Source organism: Pseudophryne corroboree, chromosome 6 (assembly GCF_028390025.1).
Source record: "Pseudophryne corroboree isolate aPseCor3 chromosome 6, aPseCor3.hap2, whole genome shotgun sequence".
Lineage (NCBI taxonomy): Eukaryota > Metazoa > Chordata > Amphibia > Anura > Myobatrachidae > Pseudophryne > Pseudophryne corroboree.
Genome location: NC_086449.1, coordinates 830,626,796 through 830,645,833, shown reverse-complemented (window position 1 = coordinate 830,645,833; position 19,038 = coordinate 830,626,796). Strand labels below are relative to the sequence as shown.

The following is a 19,038-nucleotide window of genomic DNA, read 5'->3' as shown; positions in this document are numbered from 1 at the left end:
TCCGAGGCTGGGCCTGTGTTCGGTCCCTCTGGAGCTAATGGTGTCCAGTAGCCTAAGAAGCCCAAGCTGGCTGCAAGCAGGCAGGTTCGCTTCTTCTCCCCTTAGTCCCTCGGTGCAGTGAGCCTGTTGCCAGCAGGACTCACTGAAAATAAAAAACCTAAAACTAAACTTTTACTAAGAACTCAGGAGAGCTCCTAGAATGCACCCTTCTCAGCCGGGCACAAAAATCTAACTGAGGCTTGGAGGAGGGTCATGGGGGGAGGAGCCAGTGCACACCAGGTAGTCCTAAAGCTTTTACTTTTGTGCCCAGTCTCCTGCGGAGCCGCTATTCCCCATGGTCCTTACGGAGTTCCCAGCACCCACTAGGACGTCAGAGAAATATATTATTACATTGTGCTACCTCCGGTCTGCATCCTTCACACCCCCAGCTGTTTAGATCTCCAATATCCCCGAGTAGATTCAGAGAAATGGATTTATCGGTAAGTGCCAAAATCCTCTTATTTCAGCATAATGCAAGCCTCATAAAAAAAATAAGAATTTACTCACCGGTAATTCTATTTCTCGTAGTCCGTAGTGGATGCATGGAACTCCGTAAGGACCATGGGGAATAGCGGGCTCCGAAGGAGGCTGGGCACTCTAGAAAGATCTTAGACTACCTGGTGTGCACTGGCTCCTCCCACTATGACCCTCCTCCAAGCCTCAGTTAGGTACTGTGCCCGGACGAGCGTACACAATAAGGAAGGATTTTGAATCCCGGGTAAGACTCATACCAGTCACACCAATCACACCGTACAACTCGTGATATTATACCCAGTTAACAGTATGAAACAACTGAGCCTCTCAACAGATGGCTCAACAATAACCCGATTTAGTTAACAATAACTATGTACAAGTATTGCAGATAAACCGCACTTGGGATGGGGCGCCCAGCATCCACTACGGACTACGAGAAATAGAATTACCGGTGAGTAAATTCTTATTTTCTCTGACGTCCTAGTGGATGCTGGGAACTCCGTAAGGACCATGGGGATTATACCAAAGCTCCCAAACGGGCGGGAGAGTGCGGATGACTCTGCAGCACCGAATGAGAGAACTCCAGGTCCTCCTCAGCCAGGGTATCAAATTTATAGAATTTTGCAAACGTGTTTGCCCCTGACCAAGTAGCAGCTCGGCAAAGTTGTAAAGCCGAGACCCCTCGGGCAGCCGCCCAAGATGAGCCCACCTTCCTTGTGGAATGGGCATTGACAGATTTTGGCTGTGGCAGGCCTGCCACAGAATGCGCAAGTTGAATTGTACTGGAAATCCAACAAGCAATAGTCTGCTTAGAAGCAGGAGCACCCATCTTGTTGGGTGCATATAGGATAAACAGCGAGTCAGATTTTCTGACTCTAGCCGTCCTGGAAACATATATTTTTAGGGCCCTGACCACGTCTAACAACTTGGAGTCCTCCAAGTCTCTAGTAGCCGCAGGCACCACAATAGGTTGGTTCAGGTGAAACGCTGACACCACCTTAGGAAGAAACTGGGGACGAGTCCTCAATTCTGCCCTATCCATATGGAAAATCAGATAAGGGCTTTTACAAGACAAAGCCGCCAATTCTGATAGAAGCCAAGGCCAATAACATGACCACCTTCCACGTGAGATATTTCAGATCCACGGTTTTTAGTGGTTCGAACCAATGTGATTTTAAGAAACTCAACACCACGTTGAGATCCCAAGGTGCCACCGGGGGCTGAATATGCAGCACTCCTTTTACAAAAGTCTGAACTTCAGGTACTGAAGCTAGTTCTTTTTGAAAGAAAATCGACAGAGCCGAGATCTGTACCTTAATGGAGCCCAGTTTTAGGCCCATATTCACTCCTGCTTGCAGGAAATGCAGAAATCGACCTAGTTGAAACTCCTCTGTTGGGGCCTTTTCGGCCTCACACCATGCAACATACTTCCGCCATATGCGGTGATAATGATTTGCTGTAACCTCTTTCCTGGCTTTAATAAGCGTAGGAATGACTGCCTCCGGAATGCCCTTTTCCTTCAGGATCCGGCGTTCAACCGCCATGCCGTCAAACGCAGCCGCGGTAAGTCTTAGAACAGACAGGGCCCCTGCTGGAGCAGGTCTTGTCTTAGTGGTAGAGGCCACGGGTCCTCTGAGATCATCTCTTGAAGTTCCGGGTACCATGTTCTTCTTGGCCAATCCGGAACCACGAGAATTGTGTTTACCCCTCGCCTTCTTATTATTCTCAATACCTTTGGTATGAGAGGCAGCGGAGGAAACACATACACTGACTGGTACACCCAACGGCGTCACCAGAGCGTCTACAGCTATTGCTTGAGGGTCCCTTGACCTGGCGCAATACCTGTCTAGCTTTTTGTTTAGACGGGACGCCATCATGTCCATCTGTGGACGACCCCCACTGGTGAACAATCATTTGGAAGACTTCTGGATGAAGTCCCCACTCTCCCGGGTGGAGGTCGTGTCTGCTGGGAAAGTCTGCTTCCCAGTTGTCCACTCCCGGAATGAACACTGCTGACAGTGCTAGTACATGATTTTCCGCCCATCGGAGAATCCTTGTGGCTTCTGCCATTGCCATCCTGCTTCTTGTGCCGCCCTGACGATTCACATGGGCGACTGCCGTGATGTTGTCTGACTGGATCAGCACCGGCTGGTGTAGAAGCAGGGATTTTGCTTGACTGAGGGCATTGTAGATGGCCATTAGTTCCAGAATATTTATGTGCAGGGAAGTCTCCTGACTTGACCATAGTCCTTGGAAATTTCTTCCCCGGGTGACTGCCCCCCAGCCTCGAAGGCTGGCATCCGTGGTCACCAGGACCCAGTCCTGTATGCCAAATCTGCGGCCCTCCAGGAGATGAGCACTCTGCAGCCACCACAGAAGAGACACCCTGGTTCTGGGAGACAGGGTTATCAAGCGATGCATCTGAAGATGCGATCCGGACCACTTGTCCAACAGGTCCCATTGAAAAATTCTGGCATGGAACCTGCCGAGTGGAATTGCTTCGTAAGAAGCTACCATTTTTCCCAGGACTCGCGTGCAGTGATGCACCGATACCTGTTTCGGTTTCAGGAGGTCCCTGACTAGAGAAGACAACTCCCTGGCTTTCTCCTCCGGGAGAAACACTTTTCTGGACCGTGTCCAGAATCATCCCCAGGAACATTAGAGGTGTCGTCGGCATCAGCTGTGACTTTGGGATATTCAGAATCCAGCCGTGCTGGTGTAGCACTTCCTGAGATAGTGCCACTCCCACCACCAACTGTTCCTTGGACCGTGCCTTTATTAGGAGATCGTCCAAGTACGGGATAATTAAAACTCCCTTTTTTCGAAGGAGTATCATCATTTCCGCCATAACCTTGGTAAATATCCTTGGTGCCGTGGAGAGTCCAAACGGCAGCGTCTGGAATTGGTAATGGCAATCCTGTACCACAAATCTGAGGTACTCCTGGTGAGGATGGTAAATAGGGACATGCAGGTAAGCATCCTTGATGTCCAGAGAAACCATGTAATCCCCCTCGTCCAGGCTTGCAATAACCGCCCTGAGCGATTCCATCTTGAACTTGATTTTTTTTATGTACGTGTTCAAGGATTTCAAATTTAAAATGGGTCTCACCGAACCGTCCGGTTTCGGCACCACAAATAGTGTGGAATAGTAACCCCGGCCTTGTTGAAGTAGGAGTACCTTGATCATCACCTGCTGAGAATACAGCTTGTGAATTGCCGCTAGCACCGCCTCCCTGTCTGAGGGAGCAATCGGCAAGGCAGATTTTATGAACCGGTCGGGTGGAGCCGTCTCGAATTCCAGCATGTATCCCTGTGATACCACTTGAAGAATCCAGGGATCCACCTGTGAGCGAGCCCACTGATCGCTGAAATTTCTGAGGCGGGCCCCCACCGTCCCTGGCTCCACCTGTGGAGCCCCACCGTCATGCGGCGGACTTGGAAGAGGAAGCGGGGGAGGACTTTTGTTCCTGGGAACCTGCTGTCTGTTGCAGCCTTTTTCCCCTACCTCTGCCCCTAGACAGAAAAGACCCTCCTTTTCCACGCTTGCTTTTCTGGGTCCGAAAGGACTGAACCTGATAAAATGGCGCCTTCTTAGGCTGCGAGGGGACATGGGGTAAAAATGCTGACTTCCCAGACGTTGCTGTGGAAACTAGGTTGGAGAGACCATCCCCAAATAATTCCTCCCCTTTATAAGGCAAAACTTCCATGTGCCTCTTGGAATCTGCATCTCCCGTCCACTGACGAGTCCATAAGCCTCTCCTAGCAGAGATGGACAATGCACTTACTTTAGATGACAGCCGGCAAATTTCCCTCTGTGCATCTCTCATATATAAGACTGAATCTTTTATATGGTCAATTGTTAGGAGAATAGTGTCTCTGTCTAGTGTGTCAATATTTTCTGACAGTTTATCTGACCAAGCAGCTGCAGCACTGCACATCCAAGCTGACGCAATAGCTGGTCTAAGTATAATGCCTGAGTGTGTGTATACAGACTTCAGGATTGCCTCCTGCTTTCTATCAGCAGGCTCCTTAAGGGCGGCCGTATCCTGAGACGGTAGTGCCACCTTTTTTGACAAACGTGTGAGCGCTTTATCCACCCTAGGGGCTGTTTCCCAACGTGACCTATCCTCTGGCGGGAAAGGGAACGCCATTAGTACCTTCTTAGGAATTACCAATTTTTTTATCAGGGAAAAGCCACGCTTCTTCACACACCTCATTTAATTCATCTGATGGGGGAAAAACTACGGGTAGTTTTTTCTCCCCAAACATAATACCCTTTTTAGTGGTACCTGGATGTAAATCAGAAATGTTTAGCACCTCTTTCATTGCCTCAATCATGCAGTGAATGGCCTTGACAGGCATTAGATTTGACTCATCGTCGTCGACACTGGTGTCAGTATCCGTGTCGACATCTGCATCTGCAAACTCAGGTAGCGGGCGTTTTAGAGCCCCTGACGACCCCTGAGACACCTGGACAGGCACGAGCTGAGATCCCGGCTGTCCCACATTTGGCATGTCGTCAAATTTCTTATGTAAAGAATCTATACGTGCACTCATCTCTTTCCATAAGCTCATCCACTCGGGTGTCTGCCCCGCAGGGGGTGACATCCCTTCTAAATGCATCTGCTCCGCCTCCACCTCATTATCCTCATCAAACATGTCGACACAGCCGTACCGACACACCACACACACACAGGGAATGCTCAAACAGAGGACAGAACCCACAAAAAGCCCTTTGGGGGGACAGAGTAAGAGTATGCCAGCACACACAAGAGCGCTATATATGTACAGGGACTAACTGAGTTATGTCCCTAATAGCTGCTTTTCAATAAAATATATATAAATATATATATATATATATATATATATCTTGCCAAATTTAATGCCCCCCCTCTCTTTTCCCTCTTACTGTTACTGTAGATTGCAGGGAAGAGCCAGGGAGCTTCCTTCCAGCGGAGCTGTGAGGGAAAAATGGCGCCAGTGTGCTGAGGAGATAGGCTCCGCCCCTTTTTCGCTGCCTATTCTCCCGCTTTTTATGGAATTCTGGCAGGGGTATTTACCTCATATATAGCCCCTGGGGCTATATATTGAGGTATTTTAGCCAGCCAAGGTGTTTTTATTGCTGCCTCAGGGCGCCCCCCCCAGCGCCCTGCACCCTCAGTGACCGCAGTGTGAAGTGTGTATGAGGAGCAATGGCGCACAGCTGCAGTGCTGTGCGCTACCTTGGTGAAGACTGAGTCTTCATGCCGCCGATTTTCCGGACCATCTTCTTGCTTCTGGCTCTGTAAGGGGGACGGCGGCGCGGCTCCGGGACCGAACACCAAGGACTGGGCCTGCGGTCGATCCCTCTGGAGCTAATGGTGTCCAGTAGCCTAAGAAGCCCAATCCGGCTGCAAGCAGGCGAGTTCGCTTCTTCTCCCCTTAGTCCCTCGCTGCAGTGAGCCTGTTGCCAGCAGGTCTCACTGAAAATAAAAAAATCTAAGACTATTACTTTCTAAGAGCTCAGGAGAGCCCCTAGTGTGCATCCAACCTCGGCCGGGCACGAAATCTAACTGAGGCTTGGAGGAGGGTCATAGTGGGAGGAGCCAGTGCACACCAGGTAGTCTAAGATCTTTCTAGAGTGCCCAGCCTCCTTCGGAGCCCGCTATTCCCCATGGTCCCCAGCATCCACTAGGACGTCAGAGAAATAAAAATAAAATTGTATTCCATGTTGTTGTGGCCCATACAGAGCCCAGACCTGACCTTAACGCCATTAAACACCTTTGGGATTAACTGAAATGAGAACTACTGAAGAACGCTTTTGTAGTTGATTAGATGTGAAATCCTCTCATCCAAAATCTAGTGTCAAGCCTTCCCATGATAAAATAGGTTGCTGTAGCACTAAAGGTGGGCAGGTCTATTGTTTGTCAGGTGCACAACCCTATAAGTGACACAACCTTCTCAACTGTATGGCGGGTTCGGTATGTTATCCCAGTCATCCGGATGCCAGTGGTCAAATGACCAACACCGGCATCCAGACATTGAAGATTCTGAGGTCGGAGGGGGTGGCGGCCAGGGCAATCCCTTGGGCAGTAGAGGCTAAGGCTAACCACCCCCTTAGTGCCTAACCCTACCCTCCCCAATACAAGCCCTTGGGATGTCAACCGTCGGTCTTCCGGCGCCAGTCTCCCGAGTGGTGTTGGGATTCCGGTGTCAGCCACATGGCCGCCAGGATCCTGTCCATCCCTTTATGACGTTCTTTGGATTTTTAGCTTAACCTTTATTAAGCAGATTTTTTAAGGAAAAATGTGGAAGTACTGAGAGGGACACAAACTCATAACTGTAGGGGCACTTTCCTACATCTATGCCTGTTATTACCCAGTTTTATTTCATTACTGTTGTTCCCATTTGCAAAGCGCAACAGAATTTGCTGCGTTATATAAGAAACTGTTAATAAATAGGTACAGATGCTCTGTGTAAGTATTATGGGCAGTAAATCATGCCTCCTCCCCTTCTGATGTATGGTTTTACCTTTTCTGTGAATTTTTTTTGCCTTTTCTCTTCCACAGGGATTTGTTTGGAGGCAGCTGAACGTTTTCTCTTCCCCGATGTAGAGGGATTATGCAGCTGCAATGAAATGATGAGTTAGGGATGTCCAACAGATATATACAATGTACAAGGTAACCCCTTTACTCACATCTCCTTCCAAACTATTGTTTTAGATAGACAAATACAAAAAAAATGTATGAACTGTGTAATAATGATAAATACACACAACAATTGTATTATATTTAGGGGTTCTTTAGGAGCACTTTTTTTTGTAGAGGGAATATGTGAGGCCCTCAAAGAAAAGATTATCCCAGTAAAACGAAAAGCTAGGCATAATAACTTACACATACTGTATTCTGGAAAAGTTTAAGAGAAAAGAAAACAAACACTGTAGGAATGTAAACACTCCTCTTTCAGCTTATTATACTATTTGGGGCCCTATTTATCAATATAACCTACCAAATAATATTTGCCAATGCTGCTTTTTGCAGCCAATGTTTGATTAAGTGGCAATTTTGACTATGTAATTTCCACAGAACTCGTCAGAGCTCAGAACCACCAATTTTGGACTATGGGGGTAACTCAGATTTGATCGCAGCAGCAAATTTGTTAGCTAATGGGCAAAACCATGTGCACTGCAGGGGGGGGCAGATGTAACATGCGCAGAGAGATGTGGGGGGGTTATTTTGTTTCTATGCAGGGTAAACAACTTACCGTTGTTAAATCTCTTTCTGCGAGGTACACTAGGCTCCACAGGGAAGGACATTGGGGTGTAGAGAAGGATCTTGATCCGAGACACCAACAGGCTAAAAGCTTTGACTGTTCCCAGAATGCTAAGCGCAGCCTCCTCTATAACCCCGCCTCCATGCACAGGAGCTCAGTTTTTGTTAACCAGTCCAATGCAGAAGAAAGGGGCTCCTGCCCTTCTGTAGTAGCTGAAATAATCTTCTTTGATTCCGACCCAAAGAGAACTCACCTTCAAAGGGTACCGCCGCCAAGGTCTGTTTGGAGTCACAATCGGCATTCCAAACCCGAAGCTAAAGAAACCGTCTTGCTGACACTATCAAGGCAGAAATACGGGAGCGCCGTTTAGTAGAATCAATCAAGGCCTCACCCACATAAGTAAGAACCTCCGAAATTTGTTCTGCTAATTGAATGTCTTCTGATGGATCGTCAGACTGCATTCCAGATATGACCTGTGTTAGTCAGTCATCCGCGGCCCTGAGGATCCAAGCGCCAGCTAGAATCGTAATGAAGAAAACAGATTTAGGCATTGCTGCCATCGTCCTATCTGTAGGATCTTTCAATGTCACCGACTGTACCGAAGGAATAGCCGTAGCTCCTGCTAAATGGGAAATGGAAGCGTCTACCTTTGGGGCTGTTTTCTGTAAAAGAATATAGAAATTTTAACTGCTGAGGGACTTGGGAACGAGAAACCGGCTTAAGTTAGGGCTCCTTTAAATATCCCTGTTAGTAACAGTCTGACGGATGGTGTCTATCAGCACTCTAACACCTGAGCTATTAGACCAATCACTTTCCCAGACCGAAACTTCGTCCCACTCTGGGTGTACGTCCCCATTTTCCCATGGAAATGATTCCAACTCCTCCCCCATAAAGTTATAGCGGGCAACGGTTGTGGCCGTGTTGTATCAGAAAAACTGCCGGTAGAGTTTATAAACTTGTTTAGGGATTGAGTTAAATTAGTAATACATGTGCCCATATTTTTTGAGCCCACAGAGACAGGTCCACAGAACTTCCCTGTTGGACCACCCCAGACGCACCAGAACATGTCCGTTCACATTGTACGCAGGCAATTTAAACCCCCGAGGGTGTCTTCCCCCTTGTAGATCTGTCTTTTTTTTTTTTTTTAAACAAATTCACTACCAAAGAACTATAAACACAGTAGAGTTGTGGACAGTATTGTGAAGCATACTGTGTAATTTATATTGAAACAAATACTGTTAACTTTAATAGAAATCCTCTAGGTGACACTAGGATTGAACCCAGGTCCCTCTATACCACAGATCTCTGTATAGAATAACACAATGCCCCCAAAGTATACTTGCTGTTAGGTGATCCCCCCTGAATAAAAAGGGTGAGTAGTACTGAAAACTTTTCCAAGTTGTGTGCTGTGTGCTGCACCGCGTCCCCCGTACTGCCTCTGGAGAAAATGGCGCCCGGCTCTGTATGTGAGGTAGTGCAGGGCGGGAATCCCTTCTTTGAAGCTAGTAAGCACCGGGTAAGCTCAGCATAGGCGCGCTATAACCGGAAGTCTGCAGATTCTGTGTTCGGGTAGCGGCTCCCGCGCACCGCTACATACAGCGTGTCTCTTCGGGAAGCGGCTCCCGGGTGCCGTTACCTACAGCATCTGTTGTTCTAGCAGTGGCTCCCGCACGCCGCTATGTACAGCGGCTCGATCGGTAGTGGCTCCCGTGCGCCGCTACTTACAGCGGCTCTGTTCGGCAGCATCTAGTAAACCCCCAGGGAGTGACTCACCACTCTCCCGGGCTACTCAGAGGTGACCCCCCCCTGTAGCAGAAATAAATAAATGCTTGTAAGGGAGGTTGGGGGGGGGGAGGGATGGAGGGGGAACATGCAAAGGTAATAAAAAATAAAATCTAATATATATATATATATATATATATATATATATATATATATATATAATGAAGGGAGACGGCGGCACTCAGACTTTCACTTCCAAGTAAATTATCGCAAGAAGTGCATTTAATCGTCAACGTTTCGGGGGACAAACCCCCTTCCTCAGGACACTGCAAACTCAGTTTGCAGTGTCCTGAGGAAGGGGGTTCGTCCCCCGAAACGTTGACGATTAAATGCACTTCTTGCGATAATTTACTTGGAAGTGAAAGTCTCTGAGTGCCGCCGTCTCCCTTCATCCTGCATATTGGGGCTGCCATACCCCTAGGAGGGCACCGGAGCAATACCCCTATGGGGATCATGGAGTGCCGGGCTGTTACCATGGACTATATATATATATATATATATATATATATATATATATATATATATATATATATATAATATAGAAAGATATAGGAAAGGATAGACCAATACTGTCAGAGAGATTGTGTCTATCCTGTACCTTCTCACTGCCGACTTCTTATAAATAGGAATCCAGCCCCAGTGACCGAAGTATGGTGACCTCCAGCGGCAGATTATAGAGTGGGACTTCTATCTAACCCCACTCTAGTAGTACCTGTCACCTGTATACAGGGACTAGGCACTCAAATCATAAAATAAGAAAAAAAACCTAACTAAAATCTTCAGAGAAAAAAATCTGTGTCTGTACTCCACAGGCACAAAACAAAAACTGAGGTACTGGCTAAGCAGGAAGGAGATGGGAGGGGTTAGAGGGGGGAGGAGTCAGGTTTTAATAGTTCTGTGCCAAACTCCACAACCACACACCTCTAACCCACAAGTAATGGCGCAGCGTCCCCCAGATGGATGAAAGAGAAAAGGCTTTTACATGATAAAACCGCCAATTCTGATACTCGCCTGGCCAAAGCCAAGGCCAATAACATGACCACTTTCCACGTGAGATATTTCAGATCCACGGTTTTAGGTGGCTCAAACCAATGAGATTTTAAGAAACAACACCACGTTGAGATCCCAAGGTGCCACTGGAGGCACAAACGGGGGCTGAATATGCAGCACTCCTTTTACAAATGTCTGAACTTCAGGTACTGAAGCTAGTTCTTTTTGAAAGAAAATCGACAGAGCCGAGATCTGTACCTTAATGGAACCTAATTTTAGGCCCATATTCACTCCTGCTTGCAGGAAATGCAGAAATCGACCTAATTGAAATTCCTCTGTTGTGGCCCTTTCGGCCTCACACCATGCAACATATCTCCGCCATATGCGGTGATAATGATTTGCTGTAACCTCTTTCCTGGCTTTAATAAGCGTAGGAATTACTTCTTCCGGAATGCCCTTTTCCTTCAGGATCCGGCGTTCAACCGCCATGCCGTCAAACGCAGCAGCGGTAAGTCTTGGAACAGACAGGGCCCCTGCTGTAGCAGGTCTTGTCTGAGCGGCAGAGGCCACGGGTCCTCTGAGATCATCTCTTGAAGTTCCGGGTACCACGCTCGTCTTGGCCAATCCGGAACCACGAGAATTGTGTTTATTCCTCACCTTCTTATTATTCTCAATACCTTTGGTATGAGAGGCAGAGGAGGGAACACATAAACTGACTGATACACCCACGGTGTCACTAGAGCATCCACAGCTATCGCCTGAGGGTCTCTTGACCTGGCGCAATACCTCTAGTTTTTTGTTTAGGCGGGACGCCATCATGTCCACCTGTGGACGATCCCACTGATTTACAATCATTTGGAAGACTTCTGGATGAAGTCCCCACTCTCCCGGGTGGAGGTCGTGCCTGCTGAGAAAGTCTGCTTCCCAGTTGTCCACTCCCGGAATGAACACTGCTGACAGTGCTAACACATGATTTTCCGCCCATCGGAGAATTCTTGTGCCGCCCTGTCGATTCACATGGGCGACTGCCGTGATGTTGTCTGACTGGATCAGCACCGGCTGGTGTAGGAGCAGGGATTTTGCTTGACTTAGGGCATTGTAAATGGCCCTTAGTTCCAGAATATTTATGTGAAGGGAAGTCTCCTGACTTGACCATAGTCCTTGGAAGTTTCTTCCCCGTGTGACTGCCCCCCAGCCTCGAAGGCTGGCATCCGTGGTCACCAGGACCCAGTCCTGTATGCCGAATCTGCGGCCCTCCAGAAGATGAGCACTCTGCAGCCACCACAGAAGAGACACCCTGGTTCTTGGAGACAGGGTGATCAAGCGATGCATCTGAAGATGCGATCCGGACCACTTGTCCAACAGGTCCCACTAAAAGATTCTGGCATGGAACCTGCCGAATGGAATTGCTTCGTAAGAAGCCACCATTTTTCCCAGGACCCGCGTGCAGTGATGCACCGATACCTGTTTTGGTTTCAGGAGGTCTCTGACTAGAGAAGACAACTCCCTGGCTTTCTCCTCCGGGAGAAACACTTTTTTCTGGACTGTGTCCAGAATCATCCCCAGGAACAGTAGACGTGTCGTCGGAACCAGCTGTGATTTTGGGATATTCAGAATCCAGCCGTGCTGATGCAGCACTACCTGAGATAGTGCTACTCCCACCAACAACTGCTCCTTGGACCGTGCCTTTATTAGGAGATCGTCCAAGTACGGGATAATTAAAACTCCCTTTTTTCGAAGGAGTATCATCATTTCCGCCATAACCTTGGTAAACACCCTCGGTGCCGTGGAAAGTCCAAACGGCAGCGTCTGGACTTGGTAATGGCAATCCTGTACCACAAATCTGAGGTACTCCTGGTGAGGATGGTAAATGGGGACATGCAAGTAAGCATCCTTGATGTCCAGGGATACCATGTAATCCCCCTCGTCCAGGCTTGCAATAACCGCCCCGAGCGATTCCATCTTGAACTTGAATTTTTTTATGTATGTGTTCAAGGATTTCAAATTTAAAATGGGTCTCACCGAACCGTCTGGTTTCGGCACCACAAATAGTGTGGAATAGTAACCCCTGCCTTGTTGAAGTAGGGGTACTATGATTATCACCTGCTGAGAATACAGCTTGTGAATTGCCGCTAGCACCGCTTCCCTGTCAGAGGGAGCAATCGGCAAGGCAGATTTTAGGAACCGGTGGGGTGGAGACGTCTCGAATTCCAGTTTGTATCCCTGAGATACTATTTGAAGGATCCAGGGATCCACCTGTGAGCGAGCCCACTGATCGCTGAAATTCTTGAGGCGGGCCCCCACCGTCATGCGGCGGACTTGGAAGAAGAAGCGGGGGAGGACTTTTGTTCCTGGGAACCTGCTGTTTGTGCAGCCTTTTTCCCCTACCTCTGCCTCTAGACAGAAAAGACCCTCCTTTTCCATGCTTGTTTTTCTGGGTCCGAAAGGACTGAACCTGATAAAATGGCGCCTTCTTAGGCTGTGAGGGGACATGGGGTAAAAATGCTGATTTCCCAGACGTTGCTGTGGAAACTAGGTCCGAGAGACCATCCCCAAATAATTCCTCCCCTTTATAAGGCAAAACTTCCATGTGCCTTTTGGAATCTGCATCTCCTGTCCACTGGCGAGTCCATAAACATCTCCTAGCCGAAATGGACAATGCACTTACTTTAGATGCCAGCCGGCAGATCTCCCTCTGTGCATCTCTCATATACAAGACTGAGTCTTTGATATGGTCTATAGTTAGCAGAATCGTGTCTCTGTCTAGTGTGTCAATATTTTCTGACAGTTTATCTGACCACGCAGCGGCAGCACTGCACATCCAAGCTGACGCAATAGCAGGTCTGAGTATAATGCCTGAGTGTGTGTATACAGACTTCAGGATTGCCTCCTGCCTTCTATCCGCAGGTTCCTTAAGGGCGGCCGTATCCTGAGACGGTAGTGCCACCTTTTTTGATAAACGTGTGAGCGGTTTATCCACCCTAGGGGGTGTTTCCCAACGTGACCTATCCTCTGGCGGGAAAGGGAACGCCATTAGTACCTTTTTAGGAATTACCAATTTTTTATCAGGGGAAAGCCACGCTTCTTCACACACTTCATTTAATTCCTTTGATGGGGGAAAAACTACGGGTAGTTTTTTTCTCCCCAAACATAATACCCTTTTTAGTGGTACCTGGATGTAAATCAGAAATGTTTAACACCTCTTTCATTGCCTCAATCATGCAGTGAATGGCCTTAATGGGCATTAGATTAGACTCATCGTCGTCGACACTGGTGTCAGTATCAGTGTCGACATCTGTCTGTGGTAACGGGCGTTTTACAGCCCCTGAAGACCTTTGAGACAACTGGACAGGCACAAGCTGAGAACTTGGCTGTCCCACATTTGGCATGTCGTCAAATTTTTTATGTAAGGAGTCTATACGTGCACTCATTTCTTTCCATAAGCTCATCCACTCAGGTTTCTGCCCCGCAGGGGGTGACATCCCTTCCAAAGGCATCTGCATATACAAGACTGAGTCTTTGATATGGTCTATAGTTAGCAGAATCGTGTCTCTGTCTAGTGTGTCAATATTTTCTGACAGTTTATCTGACCACGCAGCGGCAGCACTGCACATCCAAGCTGACGCAATAGCAGGTCTAAGTATAATGCCTGAGTGTGTGTATACAGACTTCAGGATTGCCTCCTGCCTTCTATCCGCAGGTTCCTTAAGGGCGGCCGTATCCTGAGACGGTAGTGCCACCTTTTTTGATAAACGTGTGAGCGGTTTATCCACCCTCACACGTTTCCTCCACATCATTATCCTCATCAAACATGTTGACACAGCCGTACCGTCACACCGCAGACACACAGGGAATGCTCTAAACGAGGACAGGACCCACAAAAGCCCTTTGGGGGGACAGAGTGAGAGTATGCCAGCACACACCAGAGCGCTATATAATGCAGGGACTAACTGAGTTATGTCCCCTATAGCTGCTTTTAACTATAATATATATACTGCGCCTAAATTTAATGCCCCCCCCCTCTCTTTTTTACCCTTACTGTGTTGCAGACTGCAGGGGAGAGCCAGGGAGCTTCCTTCCAGCGGAGCTGTGAGGGAAAAATGGCGCCAGTGTGCTGAGGGAGATAGCTCCGCCCCTTTTCCGCTGACTATTCTCCCGCTTTTTTCTGGAATCTGGCAGGGGTATTTACCACATATATAGCCCCTGGGGCTATATATTGTGGTATTTTTGCCAGCCAAGGTGTTTTTATTGCTGCTCAGGGCACCCCCCCCAGCGCCCTGCACCCTCAGTGACCGGAGTCTGAAGTGTGTGTGAGGAGCAATGGCGCACAGCTGCAGTGCTGTGCGCTACCTTGGTGAAGACAGTCTTCATGCCGCCGATTTTCCTGGACCTCTTCTTGCTTCTGGCTTTGTAAGGGGGACGGCGGCGCGGCTCCGGGACCGAACATCAAGGCTGGGCCTGCGGTCGATCCCTCTGGAGCTAATGGTGTCCAGTAGCCTAAGAAGCCCAATCCGGCTGCAAGCAGGCGAGTTCGCTTCTTCTCCCCTTAGTCCCTCGCTGCAGTGAGCCTGTTGCCAGCAGGTCTCACTGAAAATAAAAAACCTAAGTCTATCTTTCTTTCTAAGAGCTCAGGAGAGCCCCTAGTGTGCATCCAACCTCGGCCGGGCACAAGATCTAACTGAGGCTTGGAGGAGGGTCATAGTGGGAGGAGCCAGTGCACACCAGGTAGTCATAAATCTTTCTAGAGTGCCCAGCCTCCTTTGGAGCCCGCTATTCCCCATGGTCCTTTCGGAGTTCCCAGCATCCACTAGGACGTCAGAGAAAATAAGAATTTACTTACCGATAATTCTATTTCTCGGAGTCCGTAGTGGATGCTGGGGTTCCTGAAAGGACCATGGGGAATAGCGGCTCCGCAGGAGACAGGGCACAAAAGTAAAGCTTTCCGATCAGGTGGTGTGCACTGGCTCCTCCCCCTATGACCCTCCTCCAGACTCCAGTTAGATACTGTGCCCGGACGAGCGTACACAATAAGGGAGGAATTTTGAATCCCGGGTAAGACTCATACCAGCCACACCAATCACACTGTACAACCTGTGATCTGAACCCAGTTAACAGTATGATAACAGGGGAGCCTCTGAAAAGATGGCTCACAATAACAATAACCCGATTTAGTTAGCAATAACTATGTACAAGTATTGCAGATAATCCGCACTTGGGATGGGCGCCCAGCATCCACTACGGACTCCGAGAAATAGAATTATCGGTAAGTAAATTCTTATTTTCTCTATCGTCCTAGTGGATGCTGGGGTTCCTGAAAGGACCATGGGGATTATACCAAAGCTCCCAAACGGGCGGGAGAGTGCGGATGACTCTGCAGCACCGAATGAGAGAACTCCAGGTCCTCTTTTGCCAGGGTATCAAATTTGTAGAATTTTACAAACGTGTTCTCCCCCGACCACGTAGCTGCTCGGCAGAGTTGTAATGCCGAGACCCTTCGGGCAGCCGCCCAAGATGAGCCCACCTTCCTTGTGGAATGGGCCTTAACAGATTTAGGCTGTGGCAGGCCTGCCACAGAATGTGCAAGTTGAATTGTGCTACCAATCCAACGAGCAATCGACTGCTTAAAAGCAGGAGCACCCAGCTTGTTGGGTGCATACAGGATAAACAGCAAGTCAGATTTCCTGACTCCAGCCGACCTGGAAACTATATTTTCAGGGCCCTGACAACATCCAGCAACTTGGAGTCCTCCAAGTCCCTAGTAGCCGCAGGTACCACAATAAGCTGGTTCAGGTGAAACGCTGACACCACCTTAAGGAGAAACTGGGGACGAGTCCGCAGCTTTGCTCTGTCCGAATGGACAATCAGATATGGCTTTGTGAGACAAAGCCGCCAATTTTGACACTCGCCTGGCCCCGGCCAGGACCAACAGCATGGCCACTTTCCATGTGAGGTATATCAAATCCACAGATTTGAGTTGTTTTAAACCAATGTGATTTTAGGAATCCCAAAACTACGTTGAGATCTCCCAGTGCCACTGGAGACATCAAAGGGGGGTTGTATATGCAGTACTCCCTTAACAAACTTCTGGACTTCAGGAACTGAAGCCAATTTCTTTTCTGGAAGAAAATCGACAGGTCGAAATTTGAACCTTAATGGACCCCAATTTGAGACCCATAGACACTCCTGTCTGCAGGAAATGTAGGAATTAACCTAGTTGAAATTCTTCCGTGGAGCCTTCCTGGCCTCACACCATGGAACATATTTTCACCTAAGCGGTGATAATGTTGTGCGGTCACCTCCTTCCTGGCTCTGACCAGGGTAGGGATGACCTCTTCCGGAATGTCTTTTTCCCTTAGGATCCGACGTTCACCCGCCCTGGCGTCAACGCAGCTGCGGTAAATCTTGGAACAGACATGATTCTTGCTGAATCAAGACCCTTCTTAGTATCTCTTGAAGTTCCGGGTACCAAGTCCTTCTTGGCCAAACCGGAGCCACGAGTATAGTTCTTACTCCTCTCCTTCCTATCATTCTCAATACACTGGGTATGAAATGGCAGAGGATGGAACACATACACCGACTGGTACACCCACGGTGTTACCAGAGCGTCCCAGCTATTGCCTGAGTGTCTCTTGACCTGGCGCTTCATGTGGGACGCCATCATAACCACCTTTGGTCTTTCCCAACGGTTTACAATCATGTGGAAACTTCCAGATTAAGTTCCCACTTTTCCGGGTGGAATTCATACATGCTGAGGAAATCTTCCCAGTTGTCCACTCCCGGAATGAACACTGCTGACAGTGTTATCACATGATTTTTCGCCCAGCGAAAAATCCTTGCTAACATTGCCCTCCTGCTTCTTGTGGCGCCCCGTCTGTTAACGTGGGCGACTGGTATGATGATGTCCTACTGGATCAGCACCGGTTGACTTTGAAGCAGAGGTCTTCCTAGGCTCAGAGCATTGTAAATTGCCCTTAGCTCCAGTATATTCATGTGGAGAGAAGTCTCCAGACTTGACCACACTTCCTTGGAAATTTCTTCCCTGTGTGACTGCTCCCCAGCCTCTCAGGCTGGCATCCGTGGTCACCAGAACACAGTCCTGAATGCTGAACGTGCTGCCCTCTAGAAGATGAGCACTCTGCAGCCCCCACAGAAGAGACACCCTTGTCCTTGGAGACAGGATTATCCGCTGATGCATCTGAAGATGCGATCCGGACCATTCGTCCCGCAAATCCCCCTGAAAAATTTTTTTGCGTGAGATCTGCCGAATGGAATCGCTTCGTAAGAAGCCACCATTTTTCCCAGGACTCCTGTGCATTGATGCACTGATACCTGGTCTGGTTTTAGGAGGTTTCTGACTAGTTCGGATAACTCCCTGGCTTTCTTCTCCAGGAGAAAACCTTTTTCTGGACTATGCCCAGAATCATTCCTAGGAACAGCAGACGTATCGTCGGAAAACGGCTGCGATTTTTGGAATATTTAGAATCCACTCGTGCTGTCGTAGAACTACTTTAGATAGTGCTCTTCCGACGTCCAACTGTTCTCTTGAACTTGCCCTTTTCAGGATATCATCCAAGTAAGGGATAATTAAGATGCCTTTTTTCTTTGAAGAAACATCTTTTCGGCCATTACCCTGGTAAAGGCCCGGGGTGCCGTGGATACTTCAACGGCAGCGTCTGAAACTGATATTGACAGTTCTGTACCACGAACCAGAGGTATCCTTGTTGAGAAGGACAAATTTGGACATGGAGGTAATCCTTGATGTCCAGGGACACCATATAGTCCCCTTTTTGGTTCGCTATCACTGCTCTGAGTGACTCCATCTTGATTTGAACCTTTTTATGTAAGTGTTCAAAGATTTCAGATTTAGACTACGTCTCACCAAGCCGTCTGGCTTCAGTACCACAATATAGTGTGGAAGACTAATACCCTTTTCCTTGTTGTAGGAGGGGTACTTTGATTATCACCTGCTGGAAATACAGCTTGTGAATTTTTTCCCAATACTGCCTCCCTGTCGGAGGAAGCCGTTGGTAAAGCAGATTTCAGGAACCTGCGAGGAAAAGATGTCTCGACTTTCCAATCTGTACCCCTGGGATAATACTTGTACGATCTAGGGGTCAACTTGCGAGTGATCCCACTGCGCGCTGAGACTCTTGAGACTACCCCCCCCACCTCACCTGAGTCCGCTTGCACGGCCCCAGCGTCATGCTGAGGACTTGGCAGACGTGGTGGAGGGCTTCTTTTCCTGGGAAGGGGCTGCCCGCTGCAGTCTACTTCCCTTACCTCTATGTCTGGGCAGATATGACTGGCCTTTTGCCCGCTTGCCCTCATGGAAACGGAAGGATTGAGGCTGAAAAGACGGTGTCTTTTTCTGCTGAGATGTAACTTGGGGTAAAAAGGTTGGATTTCCCAGCTGTTGCCGTGGTCCCCAGGTCCGATGGACCGACCCCAACTAACTCCTTCCCTTTTTACGGCAATACTTCCATGTGCCGTATGGGATCTGTA

At 48.5% G+C, this 19,038-nt stretch overlaps 1 protein-coding gene and 1 long non-coding RNA gene across 2 annotated transcripts in view; one reads left to right on the top strand and one right to left on the bottom strand.

Annotated features, from left to right (window-relative positions):
* The window catches only part of LOC134933849 (serine protease FAM111A-like), a 187,460-nt gene that overhangs the window by 66,852 nt on the left and 101,570 nt on the right, over nucleotides 1-19,038 (bottom strand). Inside the window, exon 5 of the mRNA XM_063929362.1 lies at nucleotides 7,024-7,119. The gene's annotated coding sequence lies outside the window, so the exon portion shown is untranslated. The remainder of the gene's footprint in view (nucleotides 1-7,023; nucleotides 7,120-19,038) is intronic.
* Nucleotides 1-19,038, top strand: part of LOC134933850 (uncharacterized) — a 125,027-nt gene that overhangs the window by 76,370 nt on the left and 29,619 nt on the right. Inside the window, exon 2 of the long non-coding RNA XR_010179765.1 lies at nucleotides 7,062-7,172. This is a non-coding gene — a long non-coding RNA (uncharacterized LOC134933850). The remainder of the gene's footprint in view (nucleotides 1-7,061; nucleotides 7,173-19,038) is intronic.